This window comes from Leuresthes tenuis, unplaced genomic scaffold (genome assembly GCF_036924035.1).
Source record: "Leuresthes tenuis unplaced genomic scaffold, fLeuTen1.0.hap1 SCAF_1, whole genome shotgun sequence".
Classification (NCBI taxonomy): Eukaryota; Metazoa; Chordata; class Actinopteri; order Atheriniformes; family Atherinopsidae; genus Leuresthes; species Leuresthes tenuis.
Genome location: NW_027325355.1, coordinates 43,823,485 through 43,841,356, shown reverse-complemented (window position 1 = coordinate 43,841,356; position 17,872 = coordinate 43,823,485). Strand labels below are relative to the sequence as shown.

At 46.3% G+C, this 17,872-nt stretch overlaps 1 non-coding gene and 41 pseudogenes across 1 annotated transcript; all 42 read right to left on the bottom strand.

Moving 5' to 3' along the window:
• Positions 1-16: 16 nt before the first annotated feature.
• On the bottom strand, positions 17-135 carry LOC140297139 (5S ribosomal RNA; annotated as a pseudogene).
• A 269-nt stretch (positions 136-404) lies between these two features.
• On the bottom strand, positions 405-523 carry LOC140313093 (5S ribosomal RNA; annotated as a pseudogene).
• A 272-nt stretch (positions 524-795) lies between these two features.
• Positions 796-914, bottom strand: LOC140290896 (5S ribosomal RNA; annotated as a pseudogene).
• Positions 915-1,183: 269 nt separating this feature from the next.
• Positions 1,184-1,302, bottom strand: LOC140282640 (5S ribosomal RNA; annotated as a pseudogene).
• Positions 1,303-1,571: 269 nt separating this feature from the next.
• On the bottom strand, positions 1,572-1,690 carry LOC140296218 (5S ribosomal RNA; annotated as a pseudogene).
• A 269-nt stretch (positions 1,691-1,959) lies between these two features.
• Positions 1,960-2,078, bottom strand: LOC140294056 (5S ribosomal RNA; annotated as a pseudogene).
• Positions 2,079-2,347: 269 nt separating this feature from the next.
• Positions 2,348-2,466, bottom strand: LOC140290803 (5S ribosomal RNA; annotated as a pseudogene).
• Positions 2,467-2,735: 269 nt separating this feature from the next.
• On the bottom strand, positions 2,736-2,854 carry LOC140290228 (5S ribosomal RNA; annotated as a pseudogene).
• Positions 2,855-3,123: 269 nt separating this feature from the next.
• On the bottom strand, positions 3,124-3,242 carry LOC140307724 (5S ribosomal RNA; annotated as a pseudogene).
• Positions 3,243-3,511: 269 nt separating this feature from the next.
• On the bottom strand, positions 3,512-3,630 carry LOC140289848 (5S ribosomal RNA; annotated as a pseudogene).
• Positions 3,631-3,899: 269 nt separating this feature from the next.
• On the bottom strand, positions 3,900-4,023 carry LOC140271184 (5S ribosomal RNA; annotated as a pseudogene).
• Positions 4,024-4,292: 269 nt separating this feature from the next.
• LOC140289580 (5S ribosomal RNA) lies at positions 4,293-4,410 on the bottom strand (annotated as a pseudogene).
• A 269-nt stretch (positions 4,411-4,679) lies between these two features.
• LOC140296738 (5S ribosomal RNA) lies at positions 4,680-4,788 on the bottom strand (annotated as a pseudogene).
• Positions 4,789-5,057: 269 nt separating this feature from the next.
• Positions 5,058-5,181, bottom strand: LOC140271180 (5S ribosomal RNA; annotated as a pseudogene).
• Positions 5,182-5,838: 657 nt separating this feature from the next.
• On the bottom strand, positions 5,839-5,957 carry LOC140316298 (5S ribosomal RNA; annotated as a pseudogene).
• Positions 5,958-6,226: 269 nt separating this feature from the next.
• On the bottom strand, positions 6,227-6,345 carry LOC140294212 (5S ribosomal RNA; annotated as a pseudogene).
• Positions 6,346-6,614: 269 nt separating this feature from the next.
• LOC140296250 (5S ribosomal RNA) lies at positions 6,615-6,733 on the bottom strand (annotated as a pseudogene).
• Positions 6,734-7,002: 269 nt separating this feature from the next.
• LOC140311768 (5S ribosomal RNA) lies at positions 7,003-7,121 on the bottom strand (annotated as a pseudogene).
• Positions 7,122-7,393: 272 nt separating this feature from the next.
• Positions 7,394-7,512, bottom strand: LOC140305366 (5S ribosomal RNA; annotated as a pseudogene).
• Positions 7,513-7,781: 269 nt separating this feature from the next.
• Positions 7,782-7,905, bottom strand: LOC140268563 (5S ribosomal RNA; annotated as a pseudogene).
• A 269-nt stretch (positions 7,906-8,174) lies between these two features.
• Positions 8,175-8,293, bottom strand: LOC140308222 (5S ribosomal RNA; annotated as a pseudogene).
• A 272-nt stretch (positions 8,294-8,565) lies between these two features.
• LOC140295435 (5S ribosomal RNA) lies at positions 8,566-8,684 on the bottom strand (annotated as a pseudogene).
• A 269-nt stretch (positions 8,685-8,953) lies between these two features.
• LOC140313014 (5S ribosomal RNA) lies at positions 8,954-9,072 on the bottom strand (annotated as a pseudogene).
• A 269-nt stretch (positions 9,073-9,341) lies between these two features.
• On the bottom strand, positions 9,342-9,460 carry LOC140311762 (5S ribosomal RNA; annotated as a pseudogene).
• Positions 9,461-9,732: 272 nt separating this feature from the next.
• Positions 9,733-9,851, bottom strand: LOC140300868 (5S ribosomal RNA; annotated as a pseudogene).
• Positions 9,852-10,120: 269 nt separating this feature from the next.
• Positions 10,121-10,239, bottom strand: LOC140284930 (5S ribosomal RNA; annotated as a pseudogene).
• Positions 10,240-10,508: 269 nt separating this feature from the next.
• On the bottom strand, positions 10,509-10,627 carry LOC140289488 (5S ribosomal RNA; annotated as a pseudogene).
• Positions 10,628-10,899: 272 nt separating this feature from the next.
• On the bottom strand, positions 10,900-11,018 carry LOC140300437 (5S ribosomal RNA; annotated as a pseudogene).
• Positions 11,019-11,287: 269 nt separating this feature from the next.
• Positions 11,288-11,406, bottom strand: LOC140296033 (5S ribosomal RNA; annotated as a pseudogene).
• Positions 11,407-12,062: 656 nt separating this feature from the next.
• On the bottom strand, positions 12,063-12,181 carry LOC140294599 (5S ribosomal RNA; annotated as a pseudogene).
• A 269-nt stretch (positions 12,182-12,450) lies between these two features.
• LOC140290732 (5S ribosomal RNA) lies at positions 12,451-12,569 on the bottom strand (annotated as a pseudogene).
• A 270-nt stretch (positions 12,570-12,839) lies between these two features.
• Positions 12,840-12,958, bottom strand: LOC140298866 (5S ribosomal RNA). Its single transcript, XR_011914467.1, has one exon. It is a non-coding gene; the product is annotated as a 5S ribosomal RNA (ribosomal RNA).
• A 269-nt stretch (positions 12,959-13,227) lies between these two features.
• Positions 13,228-13,346, bottom strand: LOC140288787 (5S ribosomal RNA; annotated as a pseudogene).
• A 269-nt stretch (positions 13,347-13,615) lies between these two features.
• On the bottom strand, positions 13,616-13,734 carry LOC140316848 (5S ribosomal RNA; annotated as a pseudogene).
• Positions 13,735-14,003: 269 nt separating this feature from the next.
• LOC140310186 (5S ribosomal RNA) lies at positions 14,004-14,122 on the bottom strand (annotated as a pseudogene).
• Positions 14,123-14,391: 269 nt separating this feature from the next.
• LOC140272208 (5S ribosomal RNA) lies at positions 14,392-14,510 on the bottom strand (annotated as a pseudogene).
• Positions 14,511-15,167: 657 nt separating this feature from the next.
• LOC140289308 (5S ribosomal RNA) lies at positions 15,168-15,286 on the bottom strand (annotated as a pseudogene).
• Positions 15,287-15,558: 272 nt separating this feature from the next.
• On the bottom strand, positions 15,559-15,677 carry LOC140278454 (5S ribosomal RNA; annotated as a pseudogene).
• A 269-nt stretch (positions 15,678-15,946) lies between these two features.
• LOC140312881 (5S ribosomal RNA) lies at positions 15,947-16,065 on the bottom strand (annotated as a pseudogene).
• A 269-nt stretch (positions 16,066-16,334) lies between these two features.
• LOC140272200 (5S ribosomal RNA) lies at positions 16,335-16,453 on the bottom strand (annotated as a pseudogene).
• Positions 16,454-16,722: 269 nt separating this feature from the next.
• Positions 16,723-16,841, bottom strand: LOC140307718 (5S ribosomal RNA; annotated as a pseudogene).
• Positions 16,842-17,498: 657 nt separating this feature from the next.
• Positions 17,499-17,617, bottom strand: LOC140293184 (5S ribosomal RNA; annotated as a pseudogene).
• Between the last annotated feature and the right edge of the window lie 255 nt (positions 17,618-17,872).

Sequence of the window (17,872 nt, the reverse complement as noted above, 5' to 3'; positions counted from 1 at the left end):
TAGAGAGAAGAGAAAAAGCTTAAAGCACCTGGCATTCCCAAGGGGTCTCCCATTCAAGTACTAACCAGGTCCAACCCTGCTTGGGTTCCAAGATCAGACAAGGTCAGACATATTCAGGGTGGTTTGGCCGTAAGTAACAATCTCCGTGACAAATGTGCATTATATAGGCAATGGAATCATACACTTCCTCTATGTAACCAGATAATTGCCGAGAAAGGCTGATATGTAGTGGGCACATCTTCTTCCCTGACGTGATAATTCTCTCCAGCTGAAAATTAGAGTCTCAGATCACTTTGTGTCTGCCAACAAAGCAGCAGCAGCTGAAGATGACCAACTTCCTCATGTGTCAAAGGGTGATCAGACGTTGCAACAAAAGACATGCAGGTGGTAGAGAGAAGAGAAAAAGCTTACAGCACCTGGTATTCCCAAGCAGTCTCCCATCCAAGTACTAACCAGGCCCAAACCTGCTTGACTTCCAAGATCAGACGAGGTCGAGCTTATTCAGGGTGGTGTGGCCGTAAGCAACAATATCTGTGACAAATGTGCATTATATAGGTACTGGAATCATACACTTCCTCTATGTAACCAGATAATTGCCGAGAAAGGCTGACTTGTAGTGGGCACATCTTCTTCCCTGATGTGATTATTCTCTGCAGCTGAAATTGAGACTCTCAGATCACTTCGTGTCTGCCAACAAAGAAGCAGCAGCAGCTGAAGATGACCAACTTCCTCATGTGTCACAGGGTGATCAGACGTTGCAACAAAAGACATGCAGGTGGTCGAGAGAAGACAAAAAGCTTACAGCTCCTGGTATTCCCAAGCTGTCTCCCATTTAAGTACTAAACAGGCCCAACCCTCCTTAGCTACCGAGATCAGACGAGGTCGGGCATGTTCAGGGTGGTGTGGCCGTAAGCAACAATGTCTGTGACAAATGTGCATTATATAGGTACTGGAATCATACGGTTCCTCTATGTAACCAGATAATTGCCGAGAAAGGCAGACTTGTAGTGGGCAAATCTTCTTCCCTCATGTGATCATTCTCTGCAGCTGAAACTGAGACTCTCAGATCACTTCGTGTCTGCCAACAAAGCAGCAGCAGCTGAAAATGACCAACTTCCTCATGTGTCACAGGGTGATCAGACGTTGCAACAAAAGACATGCAGGTGGTCGAGAGAAGAGAAAAAGCTTACAGCACCTGGTATTCCCAAGAGGTCTTCCATCCAAGTACTAACCACGCCCAACACTCCTTGGCTTCCGAGATCAGACGAGGTCGGGCATGTTCAGGGTGGTGTGGCCGTAAGCAACAATGTCTCTGACAAATGTGCATTATATAGGTACTGGAATCATACGGTTCCTCTATGCAACCAGATCATTTCCGAGAAAGGCTGACTTGTAGTGGGCACATCTTCTTCCCTGACGTGATTATTCTCTGCAGCTGAAACTGAGACTCTCAGATCACTTTGTGTCTGCCAACAAAGCAGCAGTAGCTGAAGATGACCAACTTCCTCATGTGTCACAGGGTGATCAGACGTTGCAACAAAAGACATGCAGGTGGTAGAGAGAAGAGAAAAAGCTTACAGCACCTGGTATTCCCAGAGAGTTTACCATCCAAGTACTAACCAGGCCAAAACCTGCTTGGCTTCCGAGATCAGACGTGGTCAGGCATTTTCAGGGTGGTGTGGCCGTAATTAACCACAACTGTGACAAATGTGCATTATAAAGGTACTGGAATCATACAGTTCCTCTATGTAACCAGATAATTGCCGAGAAAAGCTGATAAGTAGTGGGCACATCTTCTTCCCTGACGTGATTATTCTCTCGAGCTGAAACTGAGACTCTCAGATCACTTCGTGTCTGCCAACAAAGCAGCAGAAGCTGAAGATGACCAACTTCCTCATGTGTCACAGGGTGATCAGACGTTGCAACAAAAGACATGCAGGTGGTAGAGAGAAGAGAAAAAGCTTACAGCACCTCGTATTCCCAAGAGGTCTTCCATCCAAGTACAAACCAGGCCCAACTGTGCTTGGCTTCCGAGATCAGACGAGGTCGGGCATGTTCAGGGTTGTGTGGCCGTAAGCAACAATGTCTCTGACAAATGTGCATTATATAGGTACTGGAATCATACGGTTCCTCTATGCACCCAGATAATTGCTGAGAAAGGCTGATGTGTAGTGGGCACATCTTCTTCCTTGACGTGATTATTCTCTTCAGCTGAAACTGAGACTCTCAGATCACTTCGTGTCTGCCAACAAAGCAGCAGCAGCTGAAGATGACCAACTTCCTCATGTGTCAGAGGGCGATCAGACCTTGCAACAAAATACATGCAGGTGGTAGAGAGAAGAGAAAAAGCTTACAGCACCTGGTATTCCCAAGCGGTCTCTCATCAAAGTACTAACCAGGCCCAACCCTCCTTGGCTTCTGAGATCACACGAGATTGGGCATATTCAGGGTGGTTTGGCCGTAAGCAACAATCTCTGTGACAAATGTGCATTATATAGGCAATGGAATCATATGGTTCCTCTATGTAACAAGATAATTGCCGAAAAAGTCTGATATATAGTGGGCACATCTTGTTCCCTGACGTGATAATTTTCTCCAGCTGAAAATGAGACTCTCAGATCACTTTGTGTCTGCCAACAAAGCAGCAGCAGCTGAAGATGACCAACTTCCTCATGTGTCACAGGGTGATCAGACGTTGCAACAAAAGACATGCAGGTGGTAGAGAGAAGAGAAGAAGCTTACAGCACCTGATAATCCCAAGCTGTCTCCCATCCAAGTACTAACCAGGCACAACCCTGCTTGGCTTCCGAGATCAGACGAGGTCGGGCATATTCAGGGTGGTGTGGCCGTAAGCAACAATGTCTGTGACAAATGTAAATTGTATAGGTACTGGAATCATACGTTTCCTCTATATAACCAGATAATTGCAGAGAAAGGCTGATAAATAGTGGGCACATCTTCTTCCCTGACGTGATTATTCTCTCCAGCTGAAAATGAGACTCTAAGATCACTTCGTGTCTCCCAACAAAGCAGCAGCAGCTGAAGATGACCAACTTCCTCATGTGTCAGAGGGCGATCAGACCTTGCAACAAAATACATGCAGGTGGTAGAGAGAAGAGAAAAAGCTTACAGCACCTGGCATTCCCAAGGGGTCTCCCATTCAAGTACTAACCAGGCCCAACCCTGCTTGGGTTCCGAGATCAGTCGAGGTCGGGCATATTCAGGGTGGTGTGGCCGTAAGTAACAATGTCTGTGGAAAATGTGCATTATATAAGTACTGGAATCATACAGTTCCTCTATGTAACCAGATAATTGCTGAGAAAGGCTGATGTGTAGTTGGCACATCTTCTTCCCTGACGTGATTATTCTCTTCAGCTGAAACTGAGACTCTCAGATCACTTCGTGTCTTCCAACAAAGCAGCAGCAGCTGAAGATGGCCAACTTTCTCATGTGTCACAGGGTGATCAGACGTTGCAACAAAAGACATGCAGGTTGTAGAGAGAAGAGAATATGCTTACAGCACCTGGTATTCCCAAGCAGTCTCCCATTAAAGTACTAACCAGGCCCAACCCTCCTTGGCTTCCGAGATCAGACGAGGTCGGGCTTATTCAGGGTGGTGTAGCCGTAAGGAACAATTTCTGTGACAAATGTGCATTATATAGGTACTGGAATCATACAATTCCTCTATGTAACCAGATAATTGATGAGAAAGGCTGACTTGTTATGGGCACATCTTCTTGCCTGATGTGATTATTCTCTGCAGCTGAAACTGAGACTCTCAGATCACTTTGTGTCTGCCAACAAAGCAGCAGCAGCTGAAGATGACCAACTTCCTCATGTGTCACAGGGTGATCAGACGTTGCAACAAAAGACATGCAGGTGGTAGAGAGAAGAGAAAAAGCTTACAGCACCTGGTATTCCCAAGCAGTCTCCCACCCAAGTACTAACCAGGCACAACCCCGCTTGGCTTCCGAGATCGGACGAGGTCGGGCATATTATATTCAGGGTGGTGTGGCCGTAAGCGACAATCTCTGTGACAAATGTGCATTATATAGGTACTGGAATCATACGGTTCCTCTATGTAACCAGATAATTGCAGAGAAAGGCTTATGTGTAGTGGGCACATCTTCTTCCCTGACGTGATTATTCTCTGCAGCTGAAACTGAGACTCTCAGATCACTTCGTGTCTGCCAACAAAGCAGCAGAAGCTGAAGATGACCAACTTCCTCATGTGTCACAGGGTGATCAGACGTTGCAACAAAAGACATTCAGGTGGTCCAGAGAAGAGATAAAGCTTACAGCACCTGGTATTCCCAAGCAGTCTCCCACCCAAGTACTAACCAGGCCAACCGTGCTTGGCTTCCGAGATCAGACGAGGTCAGGCATGTTCAGGGTGGTGTGGCCGTAAGCGACAATCTCTGTGACAAATGTGCATTATATAGGTACTGGAATCATACGGTTCCTCTATGTAACCAGATAATTGATGAGAAAGGCTGACTTGTTATGGGCACATCTTCTTCCCTGATGTGATTATTCTCTGCAGCTTAAACTGAGACTCTCAGATCACTTCGTGTCTGCCAACAAAGCAGCAGCAGCTGAAGATGACCAACTTCCTCATGTGTCACAGGGGGATCAGACGTTGCAACAAAAGACATGCAGGTGGTCGAGAGAAGACAAAAAGCTTACAGCTCCTGGTATTCCCAAGCGGTCTCCCATTTAAGTACTAACCAGGCCCAACCCTCCTTGGCTTCCGAGATCAGACATGTTCAGGGTGGTGTGGCCGTAAGCAACATGGTCTGTGACAAATGTGCATTATATAGGTACTGGAATCATACGGTTCCTCTATGTAACCAGATAATTGCCGAGAAAGGCTGACTTGTAGTGGGCACATCTTCTTCCCTGATGTGATTATTCTCTGCAGCTGAAACTGAGACTCTCAGATCACTTCGTGTCTGCCAACAAAGCAGCAGCAGCTGAAGATGACCAACTTCCTCATGTGTCACAGGGTGATCAGAAGTTGCAACAAAAGACATGCAGGTGGTAGAGAGAAGAGAAAAAGCTTACAGCACCTGGTATTCCCAAGCAGTCTCCCACCCAAGTACTAACCAGGCACAACCCCGCTTGGCTTCCGAGATCGGACGAGGTCGGGCATATTATATTCAGGGTGGTGTGGCCGTAAGCGACATGGTCTGTGACAAATGTGCATTATATAGGTACTGGAATCATACGGTTCCTCTATGTAACCAGATAATTGCCGAGAAAGGCTGACTTGTAGTGGGCACATCTTCTTCCCTGATGTGATTATTCTCTGCAGCTGAAACTGAGACTCTCAGATCACTTCGTGTCTGCCAACAAAGTAGCAGAAGCTGAAGATGACAAACTTCCTCATGTGTCACAGGGTGATCAGATGTTGCAACAAAAGACATGCAGGTGGTAGAGAGAAGAGAAAAAGCTTACAGCACCTGGTATTCCCAAGCAGTCTCCCATTGAAGTACAAACCAGTCCCAACCCTGCTTGGCTTCCAGGTTAAGACAAGGTGGGGCTTATTCAGGGTGGTGTGGCGGTAAGCAACAATATTTGTTACAAATGTGAATTATATAGGTACTGGAATCATACACTTCCTCTATGAAACCAGATAATTGCCGAGAAAGGCTGATGTGTAGTGGGCATATCATCTTCTCTGATGTGATCATTCTCTTCAGCTGAAACTGAGACTCTCAGATCACTTTGTGTCTGCCAACACAGCAGCAGCAGCTGAAGATGACCAACTTCCTCATGTGTCACAGGGTGATCAGACGTTGCAACAAAACACATGCAGGTGGTAGAGAGAAGAGAAAAAGCTTACAGCACCTGGTATTCCCAAGCGGTCTCCCACCCAAGTACTAAACAGGCCCAACACTGCTTGGCTTCCGAGATCAGACGAGGTCAGGCAAATTCAGGGTGGTGTGGCCGTAAGTAACAATGTCTGTGACAAATGTGCATTATATAAGTACAGGAATCATACGGTTCCTCTATGTAACCAGATAATTGATGAGAACGGCTGATGTGTAGTGGGCACATCTTCTTCCCTGACGTGATTATTCTCTTCAGCTGAAACTGAGACTCTCAGATCACTTCGTGTCTTCCAACAAAGCAGCAGCAGCTGAAGATGACCAACTTCTTCACGTGTCACAGGGTGATCAGACGTTGCAACAAAAGACATGCAGGTGGTAGAGAGAAGAGAAAAAGCTTACAGCACCTGGTATTCCCAAGCTGTCTCCCATCCAAGTACTAACCAGGTACAACCCTGCTTGGCGTCCGAGATCAGACAAGGTCGGGCTTATTCAGGGTGGTGTGGCCGTAAGCAACAATGTCTCTGACAAATGTGCATTATATAGGTACTGGAATCATACGGTTCCTCTATGCAACCAGATAATTGCCGAGAAAGGCTTATGTGTAGCGGGCAAATCATCTTCTCTGATGTGATCATTCTCTGCAACTGAAACTGAGACTCTCAGATCACTTCGTGTCTGCCAACAAAGCAGCAGCAGCTGAAGATGACCATCTTCCTCATGTGTCACAGGGTGATCAGACGTTGCAACAAAAGACATGCAGGTGGTAGAGAAAAGAGAAGAAGCTTACAGCACCTGGTATTCCCAAGCAGTCTCCCATCCAAGTACTAAGCAGGCTCAACCCTGTTTGGCTTCCGAGATCACACGAGGTTGGGCAAATTCAGGGTGGTGTGGCCGTAAGGAACAATTTCTGTGACAAATGTGCATTATATAAGTACTGGAATCATACACTTCCTCTATGTAACCAGATAATTTCCGAGAAAGGCTCACTTGTTATGGGCACATCTTCTTCCCTGATGTGATCATTCTCTGCAGCTGAAACTGAGACTCTCAGATCACTTCGTGTCTGCCAACAAAGCAGCAGCAGCTGAAGATGACCAACTTCCTCATGTGTCACAGGGTGATCAGACGTTGCAACAAAAGACATGCAGGTTGTAGAGAGAAGAGAAAAAGCTTACAGCACCTGGTATTCCCAAGAGGTCTTCCATCCAAGTACTAACCAGGCCCAACCCTCCTTGGCTTCCAAGATCAGACGAGGTCGGGCATATTCAGGGTGGTGCGGCCGTAAGCAACAATAGCTGTGACAAATGTGCATTATATAGGTACTGGAATCATACACTTCTTCTATGTAACCAGATAATTGCAGAGAAAGGCTGACTTGTAGTGGGCACATCTTCTTCCCTGATGTGATTATTCTCTGCAGCTGAAACTGAGACTCTCAGATCACTTCGTGTCTAACAACAAAGAAGCAGCAGCTGCTGAAGATGACCAACTTCCTCATGTGTCACAGGATGATCAGACGTTGCAACAAAAGACATGCAGGTGGTAGAGAGAAGAGAAGAAGCTTACAGCACCTGGTATTCCCAAGTAGTCTCCCATCCAAGTACTAAGCAGGCTCAACCCTGCTTGGCTTCCGAGATCAGACGTGGTCGGGCATGTTCAGGGTGGTGTGGCCGTAAGCAACAATGTCTCTGACAAATGTGCATTATATAGGTACTGGAATCATACGGTTCCTCTATGCAACCAGATAATTGCCGAGAAAGGCTGATAAGTAGTGGGCACATCTTCTTCCCTGACGTGATTATTCTCTGCAGCTGAAACTGAGACTCTCAGATCACTTTGTGTCTGCCAACAAAGCAGCAGCAGCTGAAGATGACCAACTTCCTCATGTGTCACAGGGTGATCAGATGTTACAACAAAAGACATGCAGGTGGTAGAGAGAAGAGAAAAAGCTTACAGCACCTGGTATTCCCAAGCAGTCTCCCACCCAAGTACTAACCAGGCACAACCCTGCTTGGCTTCCGAGATCAGACGAGGTCGGGCATATTATATTCAGGGTGGTGTGGCCGTAAGCGACAATCTCTGTGACAAATGTGTATTATATAGGTACTGGAATCATACACTTCCTCTATGTAACCAGATAATTGCCGAGAAAGGCTGACTCTTAGTGGGCACATCTTCCTTCTTGATGTGATCATTCTCTTCAGCTGAAACTGAGACTCTCAGATCACTTCGTGTCTGCCAACAAAGCAGCAGAAGCTGAAGATGACCAACTTCCTCATGTGTCACAGGGTGATCAGACATTGCAACAAAAGACATGCAGGTTGTAGAGAGAAGAGAAAAAGCTTACAGCACCTGGTATTCGCAAGCGGTCTCCCATTCAAGAACTAACCAGGCCCAACCCTGCTTGGCTTCCGAGATCAGACGAGGTCGAGCTTATTCAGGGTGGTGTGGCTGTAAGCAACAATATCTGGTACAAATGTGTATTATATAGGTACTGGAATCATACACTTCCTCTATGTAACCAGATAATTGCCGAGAAAGGCTGACTCTTAGTGGGCACATCTTCCTCCTTGATGTGATTATTCTCTGGAGCTGAAACTGAGACTCTCAGATCACTTCATGTCTGCCAACAAAGCAGCAGCAGCAGCTGAAGATGATCAACTTCCTCATGTGTCACAGGGTGATCAGACGTTGCAACAAAAGACATGCAGGTTGTAGAGAGAAGAGAAAAAGCTTACAGCAAATGGTATTTTCAAGCGGTCTCCCACCCAAGTACTAACCAGAACCAACCCTGCTTGGCTTCCGAGATCAGACGAGGTCAGGCATATTGAGGGTGGTGTGGCCGTAAGCAACAATGTCTGTGACAAATGTGCATTATATAAGTACAGGAATCATACGGTTCCTCTATGTAACCAGATAATTGCTGAGAAAGGCTGATGTGTAGTGGGCACATCATCTTCCCTGACGTGATTATTCTCTTCAGCTGAAACTGAGACTCTCAGATCACTTCGTGTCTTCCAACAAAGCAGCAGCAGCTGAAGATGACCAACTTCCTCATGTGTCACAGGGTGATCAGACGTTGCAACAAAAGACATGCAGGTTGTAGAGAGAAGAGAAAACGCTTACAGCACCTGGTATTCCCAAGCAGTCTCCCATTGAAGTACTAACCAGGCCCAACCCTCCTTAGCTTCCGAGATCAGACGAGGTCGGGCATATTCAGGGTGGTGTGGCCGTAAGGAACAATTTCTGTGACAAATGTGCATTATATAAGTACTGGAATCATACACTTCCTCTATGTAACCAGATAATTTCCGAGAAAGGCTCACTTGTTATGGGCACATCTTCTTCCCTGATGTGATCATTCTCTGCAGCTGAAACTGAGACTCTCAGATCACTTCGTGTCTGCCAACAAAGCAGCAGCAGCTGAAGATGACCAACTTCCTCATGTGTCACAGGGTGATCAGACGTTGCAACAAAAGACATGCAGGTGGTAGAGAGAAGAGAAAAAGCTTACAGCACCTGGTATTCCCAAGAGGTCTTCCATCCAAGTACTAACCAGGCCCAACCCTCCTTGGCTTCCAAGATCAGACGAGGTCGGGCATATTCAGGGTGGTGCGGCCGTAAGCAACAATAGCTGTGACAAATGTGCATTATATAGGTACTGGAATCATACACTTCTTCTATGTAACCAGATAATTGCAGAGAAAGGCTGACTTGTAGTGGGCACATCTTCTTCCCTGATGTGATTATTCTCTGCAGCTGAAACTGAGACTCTCAGATCACTTCGTGTCTAACAACAAAGAAGCAGCAGCTGCTGAAGATGACCAACTTCCTCATGTGTCACAGGATGATCAGACGTTGCAACAAAAGACATGCAGGTGGTAGAGAGAAGAGAAGAAGCTTACAGCACCTGGTCTTCCCAAGTAGTCTCCCATCCAAGTACTAAGCAGGCTCAACCCTGCTTGGCTTCCGAGATCAGACGAGGTCGGGCATGTTCAGGGTGGTGTGGCCGTAAGCAACAATGTCTCTGACAAATGTGCATTATATAGGTACTGGAATCATACGGTTCCTCTATGCAACCAGATAATTGCCGAGAAAGGCTGATAAGTAGTGGGCACATCTTCTTCCCTGACGTGATTATTCTCTCGAGCTGAAACTGAGACTCTCAGATCACTTTGTGTCTGCCAACAAAGCAGCAGAAGCTGAAGATGACCAACTTCCTCATGTGTCACAGGGTGATCAGACATTGCAACAAAAGACATGCAGGTGGTAGAGAGAAGAGAAAAAGCTTACAACACCTGGTATTCCGAAGAGGTCTTCCATCCAAGTACAAACCAGGCCCAACCCTGCTTGGCTTCCGAGAGCAGACGAGGTCGGGCATGTTCAGGGTTGTGTGGCCGTAAGCAACAATGTCTCTGACAAATGTGCATTATATAGGTACTGGAATCATACGGTTCCTCTATGCACCCAGATAATTGCAGAGAAAGGCTGATGTGTAGCGGGCATATCATCTTCTCTGATGTGATCATTCTCTGCAACTGAAACTGAGACTCTCAGATCACTTCGTGTCAGCCAACAAAGCAGCAGCAGCTGAAGATGACCAACTTCCTCATGTGTCACAGGGTGATCAGACGTTGCAACAAAAGACATGCAGGTGGTAGAGAGAAGAGAAAAAGCTTACAGCACCTGGTATTCCCAAGAGGTCTTCCATCCAAGTACTAACCACGCCCAACCCTCCTTGGCTTCCAAGATCAGACGAGGTCGGGCATATTCAGGGTGGTGCGGCCGTAAGCAACAATAGCTGTGACAAATGTGCATTATATAGGTACTGGAATCATACACTTCTTCTATGTAACCAGATAATTGCAGAGAAAGGCTGACTTGTAGTGGGCACATCTTCTTCCCTGATGTGATTATTCTCTGCAGCTGAAACTGAGACTCTCAGATCACTTCGTGTCTGCCAACAAAGAAGCAGCAGCTGCTGAAGATGACCAACTTCCTCATGTGTCACAGGATGATCAGACGTTGCAAGAAAAGACATGCAGGTGGTAGAGAGAAGAGAAGAAGCTTACAGCACCTGGTATTCCCAAGCAGTCTCCCATCCAAGTACTAAGCAGGCTCAACCCTGCTTGGCTTCCGAGATCAGACGAGGTCGGGCATGTTCAGGGTGGTGTGGCCGTAAGCAACAATGTCTCTGACAAATGTGCATTATATAGGTACTGGAATCATACGGTTCCTCTATGCAACCAGATAATTGCCGAGAAAGGCTGATGTGTAGCGGGCATATCATCTTCTCTGATGTGATCATTCTCTTCAGCTGAAACTGAGACTCTCAGATCACTTCGTGTCTGCCAACAAAGCAGCAGAAGCTGAAGATGACCAACTTCCTCATGTGTCACAGGGTGATCAGACGTTGCAACAAAAGACATGCAGGTGGTAGAGAGAAGATAAAAAGCTTAAGGCACCTGGTATTCCCAAGCGGTCTACTATTCAAGCACTAACCAGGCGCAACCCTGCTTGGCTTCCGAGATCAGACGAGGTCGGGCTTATTCAGGGTGGTGTGGCCGTAAGCAACTATATCGGTGACAAATGTGCATTATATAGGTACTGGAATCATACACTTCCTCTGTGTAACCAGATAATTGCCGAAAAAGGCTGACTTGTAGTGGGTTCATCTTCCTCCTTGATGTGATTATTCTCTTCAGCTGAAACTGAGACTCTCAGATCACCTTGTGTCTATCAACAAAGCAGCAGCAGCTGAAGATGACCAACTTCTTCACGTGTCACAGGGTGATCAGACGTTGCAACAAAAGACATGCAGGTGGTAGAGAGAAGAGAAAAAGCTTACAGCACCTGGTATTCCCAAGCTGTCTCCCATCCAAGTACTAACCAGGTACAACCTTCTTGGTGTCCGAGATCAGACGAGGTCTGGCTTATTCAGGGTGGTGTGGCCGTAAGCAACAATGTCTCTGACAAATGTGCATTATATAGGTACTGGAATCATACGGTTCCTCTATGCAACCAGATAATTGCCGAGAAAGGCTGATGTGTAGCGGGCAAATCATCTTCTCTGATGTGATCATTCTCTGCAACTGAAACTGAGACTCTCAGATCACTTTGTGTCAGCCAACAAAGCAGGAGCAGCTGAAGATGACCAACTTCCTCATGTGTCACAGGGTGATCAGATGTTGCAACAAAAGACATGCAGGTTGTAGAGAGAAGAGAAAACACTTACAGCACCTGGTATTCCCAAGCAGTCTCCCATCCAAGTACTAAGCAGGCTCAACGCTGCTTGGCTTCCGAGATCAGACGAGGGCGGGTATGTTCAGGGTGGTGTGGCCGTAAGCAACAATGTGTCTGACAAAAGTGCATTATATTAGTACAGGAATCATACGGTTCCTCTATGTAACCAGATAATTGCTGAGAAAGGCTGATGTGTAGTGGGCACATCTTCTTCCCTGACGTGATTATTCTCTTCAGCTGAAACTGAGACTCTCAGATCACTTCGTGTCTTCCAACAAAGCAGCAGCAGCTGAAGATGACCAACTTCCTCATGTGTCACAGGGTGATCAGACGTTGCAACAAAAGACATGCAGGTTGTAGAGAGAAGAGAAAACGCTTACAGCACCTGGTATTCCCAAGCAGTCTCTCATCAAAGTACTAACCAGGCCCAACCCTCCTTGGCTTCTGAGATCAGACGAGGTCAGACATATTCAGGGTGGTTTGGCCGTAAGCAACAATCTCTGTGACAAATGTGCATTATATAGGCAATGGAATCATATGGTTCCTCTATGTAACAAGATAATTGCCAAAAAAAGGCTGATATATAGTGGGCACATCTTGTTCCCTGACGTGATAATTTTCTCCAGCTGAAAATGAGACTCTAAGATCACTTCGTGTCTGCCAACAAAGCAGCAGCAGCTGAAGATGACCAACTTCCTCATGTGTCACAGGGTGATCAGACGTTGCAACAAAAGACATGCAGGTGGTTGAGAGAAGAGAAAAAGCTTACAGCACCTGGTATTCCCAAGCGGTCTCCCATCCAAGTACTAACCAGGCCCAACCGTGCTTGGCTTCCAAGATCAGACGAGGTTGGGCATATTCAGGGTGGTGTGGCCGTAAGTAACAATGTCTGTGACAAATGTGCATTATATAGGTACTGGAATCATACGGTTCCTCTATGCAACCATATAATTGCCAAGAAAGGCTGATATGTAGTGGGCACATCTTGTTCCCTGACGTGATCATTTTCTCCAGCTGAAAATGAGACTCTAAGATCACTTCGTGTCTGCCAACAAAGCAGCAGAAAATGAAGATGACCAACTTCCTCATGTGTCACAGGGTGATCAGACGTTGCAACAAAAGACATGCAGGTGGTTGAGAGAAGAGAAAAAGCTTACATCACCTGATAATCCCAAGCGGTCTCCCATCCAAGTACTAACCAGGCCCAACCCTGCTTGGCTTCCGAGATCAGACGAGGTCAGGCATGTTCCGGGTGGTGTGGCCGTAAGCAGCAATGTCTCTGACAAATGTGCATTATATAGGTACTGGAATCATACGGTTCCTCTATGCAACCAGATAATTGCCGAGAAAAGCTGATGTGTAGCGGGTAAATCATCTTCTCTGATGTGATCATTCTCTGCAACTGAAACTGAGACTCTCAGATCACTTTGTGTCTGCCAACAAAGCAGCAGCAGCTGAAGATGACCAACTTCCTCATGTGTCACAGGGCGATCAGACGTTGCAACAAAAGACATGCAGGTGGTAGAGAGAAGAGAAAAAGCTTACAGCACCTGGTATTCCCAAGCGGTCTCTCATCAAAGTACTAACCAGGCCCAACCCTCCTTGACTTCTGAGATCAAACGAGGTCAGACATATTCAGGGTGGTTTGGCCGTAAGCAACAATCTCTGTGACAAATGTGCATTATATAGGCAATGGAATCATATGGTTCCTCTATGTAACAAGATAATTGCCGAAAAAGGCTGATATATAGTGGGCACATCTTGTTCCCTGACGTGATAATTTTCTCCAGCTGAAAATGAGACTCTAAGATCACTTCGTGTCTGCCAACAAAGCAGCAGCAGCTGAAGATGACCAACTTCCTCATGTGTCACAGGGTGATCAGACGTTGCAACAAAAGACATGCAGGTGGTTGAGAGAAGAGAAAAAGCTTACAGCACCTGGTATTCCCAAGCGGTCTCCCATCCAAGTACTAACCAGGGCCAACCCTGCTTGGCTTCCAAGATCAGACGAGGTTGGGCATATTCCGGGTGGTGTGGCCGTAAGTAACAATGTTTGTGACAAATGTGCATTATATAGGTACTGGAATCATACGGTTCCTCTATGCAACCATATAATTGCCAAGAAAGGCTGATATGTAGTGGGCACATCTTGTTCCCTGACGTGATAATTTTCTCCAGCTGAAAATGAGACTTTAAGATCACTTCGTGTCTGCCAACAAAGCAGCAGAAAATGAAGATGACCAACTTCCTCATGTGTCACAGGGTGATCAGACGTTGCAACAAAAGACATGCAGGTGGTTGAGAGAAGAGAAAAAGCTTACAGCACCTGATAATCCCAAGCGGTCTCCCATCCAAGTACTAACCAGGCACAACCCTGCTTGGCTTTCGAGATCAGACGAGGTCGGGCATATTCAGGGTGGTGTGGCCGTAAGCAACAATGTCTCTGACAAATGTAAATTGTATAGGTACTGGAATCATACGTTTCCTCTATATAACCAGATAATTGCAGAGAAAGGCTGATAAATAGTGGACACATCTTCTTCCCTGACGTGATTATTCTCTCCAGCTGAAAATGAGACTCTCAGATCACTTCGTGTCTGCCAACAAAGCAGCAGCAGCTGAAGATGACCAACTTCCTCATGTGTCACAGGGCGATCAGACGTTGCAACAAAATACATGCAGGTGGTAGAGAGAAGAGAAAAAGAATACATCACCTGGTATTCCCAAGCGGTGTCCCATCAAAGTACTAACCAGAACCAGCCCTCCTTGGCTTCCGAGATCAGACAAGGTCAGACATATTCAGGGTGGTTTGTCCGTAAGTAACAATCTCTGTGACAAATGTGCATTATATAGGCAATGGAATCATACACTTCCTCTATGTAACCAGATAATTGCCGAGAAAGGCTGATATGTAGTGGGCACATCTTCTTCCCTGACGTGATAATTCTCTCCAGCTGAAAATGAGACTCTCAGATCACTTTGTGTCTGCCAACAAAGCAGCAGCAGCTGAAGATGACCAACTTCCTCATGTGTCACATTGTGATCAGACGTTGCAACAAAAGACATGCAGGTGGTAGAGAGAAGAGAAAAAGCTTACAGCACCTGGTATTCCCAAGCAGTCTTCCATCCAAGTACTAACCAGGCCCAAACCTGCTTGACTTCCAAGATCAGACAAGGTCGGGCTTATTCAGGGTGGTGTGGCCGTAAGCAACAATATCTGTGACAAATGTGCATTATATAGGTACTGGAATCATACACTTCCTCTATGTAACCAGATAATTGCCCAGAAAGGCTGACTTGTAGTGGGCACATCTTCTTCCCTGATGTGATTATTCTCTGCAGCTGAAATTGACACTCTCAGATCACTTCGTGTCTGCCAACAAAGACGCAAAAGCAGCTGAAGATGACCAACTTCCTCATGTGTCACAGGAGGATCAGACGTTGCCACAAAAGACATGAAGGTGGTAGAGAGTAGAGAAGAAGCTTACAGCACCTGGTATTCCCAAGTGGTCTCCTATGCAAGTACTAACCAGGCCCAACCCTGCTTGGCTTCCAAGATCAGACGAGGTCAGGCATGTTCCGGGTGGTGTGGCCGTAAGCAGCAATGTCTCTGACAAATGTGCATTATATAGGTACTGGAATCATACGGTTCCTCTATGCAACCAGATAATTGCCGAGAAAGGCTGATGTGTAGCGGGTAAATCATCTTCTCTGATGTGATCATTCTCTGCAACTGAAACTGAGACTCTCAGATCACTTCATGTCTGCCAACAAAGCAGCAGCAGCTGAAGATGACCAACTTCCTCATGTGTCACAGGGTGATCAGACGTTGCAACAAAAGACATGCAGGTGGTTGAGAGAAGAGAAAAAGCTTACAGCACCTGGTATTCCCAAGCGGTCTCCCATCCAAGTACTAACCAGGCCCAACCCTCCTTGGCTTCCAAGATCAGACGAGGTTGGGCATATTCCGGGTGGTGTGGCCGTAAGTAACAATGTTTGTGACAAATGTGCATTATATAGGTACTGGAATCATACGGTTCCTCTATGCAACCATATAATTGCCAAGAAAGGCTGATATGTAGTGGGCACATCTTGTTCCCTGACGTGATAATTTTCTCCAGCTGAAAATGAGACTTTAAGATCACTTCGTGTCTGCCAACAAAGCAGCAGAAAATGAAGATGACCAACTTCCTCATGTGTCACAGGGTGATCAGACGTTGCAACAAAAGACATGCAGGTGGTTGAGAGAAGAGAAAAAGCTTACAGCACCTGATAATCCCAAGCGGTCTCCCATCCAAGTACTAACCAGGCACAACCCTGCTTGGCTTTCGAGATCAGACGAGGTCGGGCATATTCAGGGTGGTGTGGCCGTAAGCAACAATGTCTCTGACAAATGTAAATTGTATAGGTACTGGAATCATACGTTTCCTCTATATAACCAGATAATTGCAGAGAAAGGCTGATAAATAGTGGACACATCTTCTTCCCTGACGTGATTATTCTCTCCAGCTGAAAATGAGACTCTCAGATCACTTCGTGTCTGCCAACAAAGCAGCAGCAGCTGAAGATGACCAACTTCCTCATGTGTCACAGGGCGATCAGACCTTGCAACAAAATACATGCAGGTGGTAGAGAGAAGAGAAAAAGCTTACAGCACCTGGCATTCCCAAGGGGTCTCCCATTCAAGTACTAACCAGGCCCAACCCTGCTTGGGTTCCGAGATCAGTCGAGGTCGGGCATATTCAGGGTGGTGTGGCCGTAAGTAACAATGTCTGTGAAAAATGTGCATTATATAGGTACTGGAATAATACAGTTCCTCTATGTAACCAGATAATTGCAGAGAAAGGCTAACTTGTTGTGGGCACATCTTCTTCCTTGATGTGATTATTCTCTGCAGCTGAAACTGAGACTCTCAGATCACTTCGTGTCTGCTAACAAAGCAGCAGCAGCTGAAGATGACCAACTTCCTCATGTGTCACAGGGCGATCAGACATTGCAACAAAAGACATGTAGGTGGTAGAGAGAAGAGAAAAAGCTTACAGCACCTGGTATTCCCAAGCGGTGTCCCATCAAAGTACTAACCAGAACCAGCCCTCCTTGGCTTCCGAGATCAGACAAGGTCAGACATATTCAGGGTGGTTTGTCCGTAAGTAACAATCTCTGTGACAAATGTGCACTATATAGGCAATGGAATCATACACTTCCTCTGTGTAACCAGATAATTGCCGAGAAAGGCTGATATGTAGTGGGCACATCTTCTTCCCTGACGTGATAATTCTCTCCAGCTGAAAATGAGACTCTCAGATCACTTTGTGTCTGCCAACAAAGCAGCAGCAGCTGAAGATGACCAACTTCCTCATGTGTCACAGGGTGATCAGACGTTGCAACAAAAGACATGCAGGTGGTAGAGAGAAGAGAAAAAGCTTACAGCACCTGGTATTCCCAAGCAGTCTCCCATCCAAGTACTAACGAGGCCCAAACCTGCTTGACTTCCAAGATCAGACAAGGTCGGGCTTATTCAGGGTGGTGTGGCCGTAAGCAACAATATCTGTGACAAATGTGCATTATATAGGCAATGGAATCATACACTTCCTCTATGTAACCAGATAATTGCCGAGAAAGGCTGACTTGTAGTGGGCACATCTTCTTCCCTGATGTGATTATTCTCTGCAGCTGAAATTGACACTCTCAGATCACTTCGTGTCTGCCAACAAAGACGCAGCAGCAGCTGAAGATGACCAACTTCCTCATGTGTCACTGGAGGATCAGACGTTGCCACAAAAGACATGAAGGTG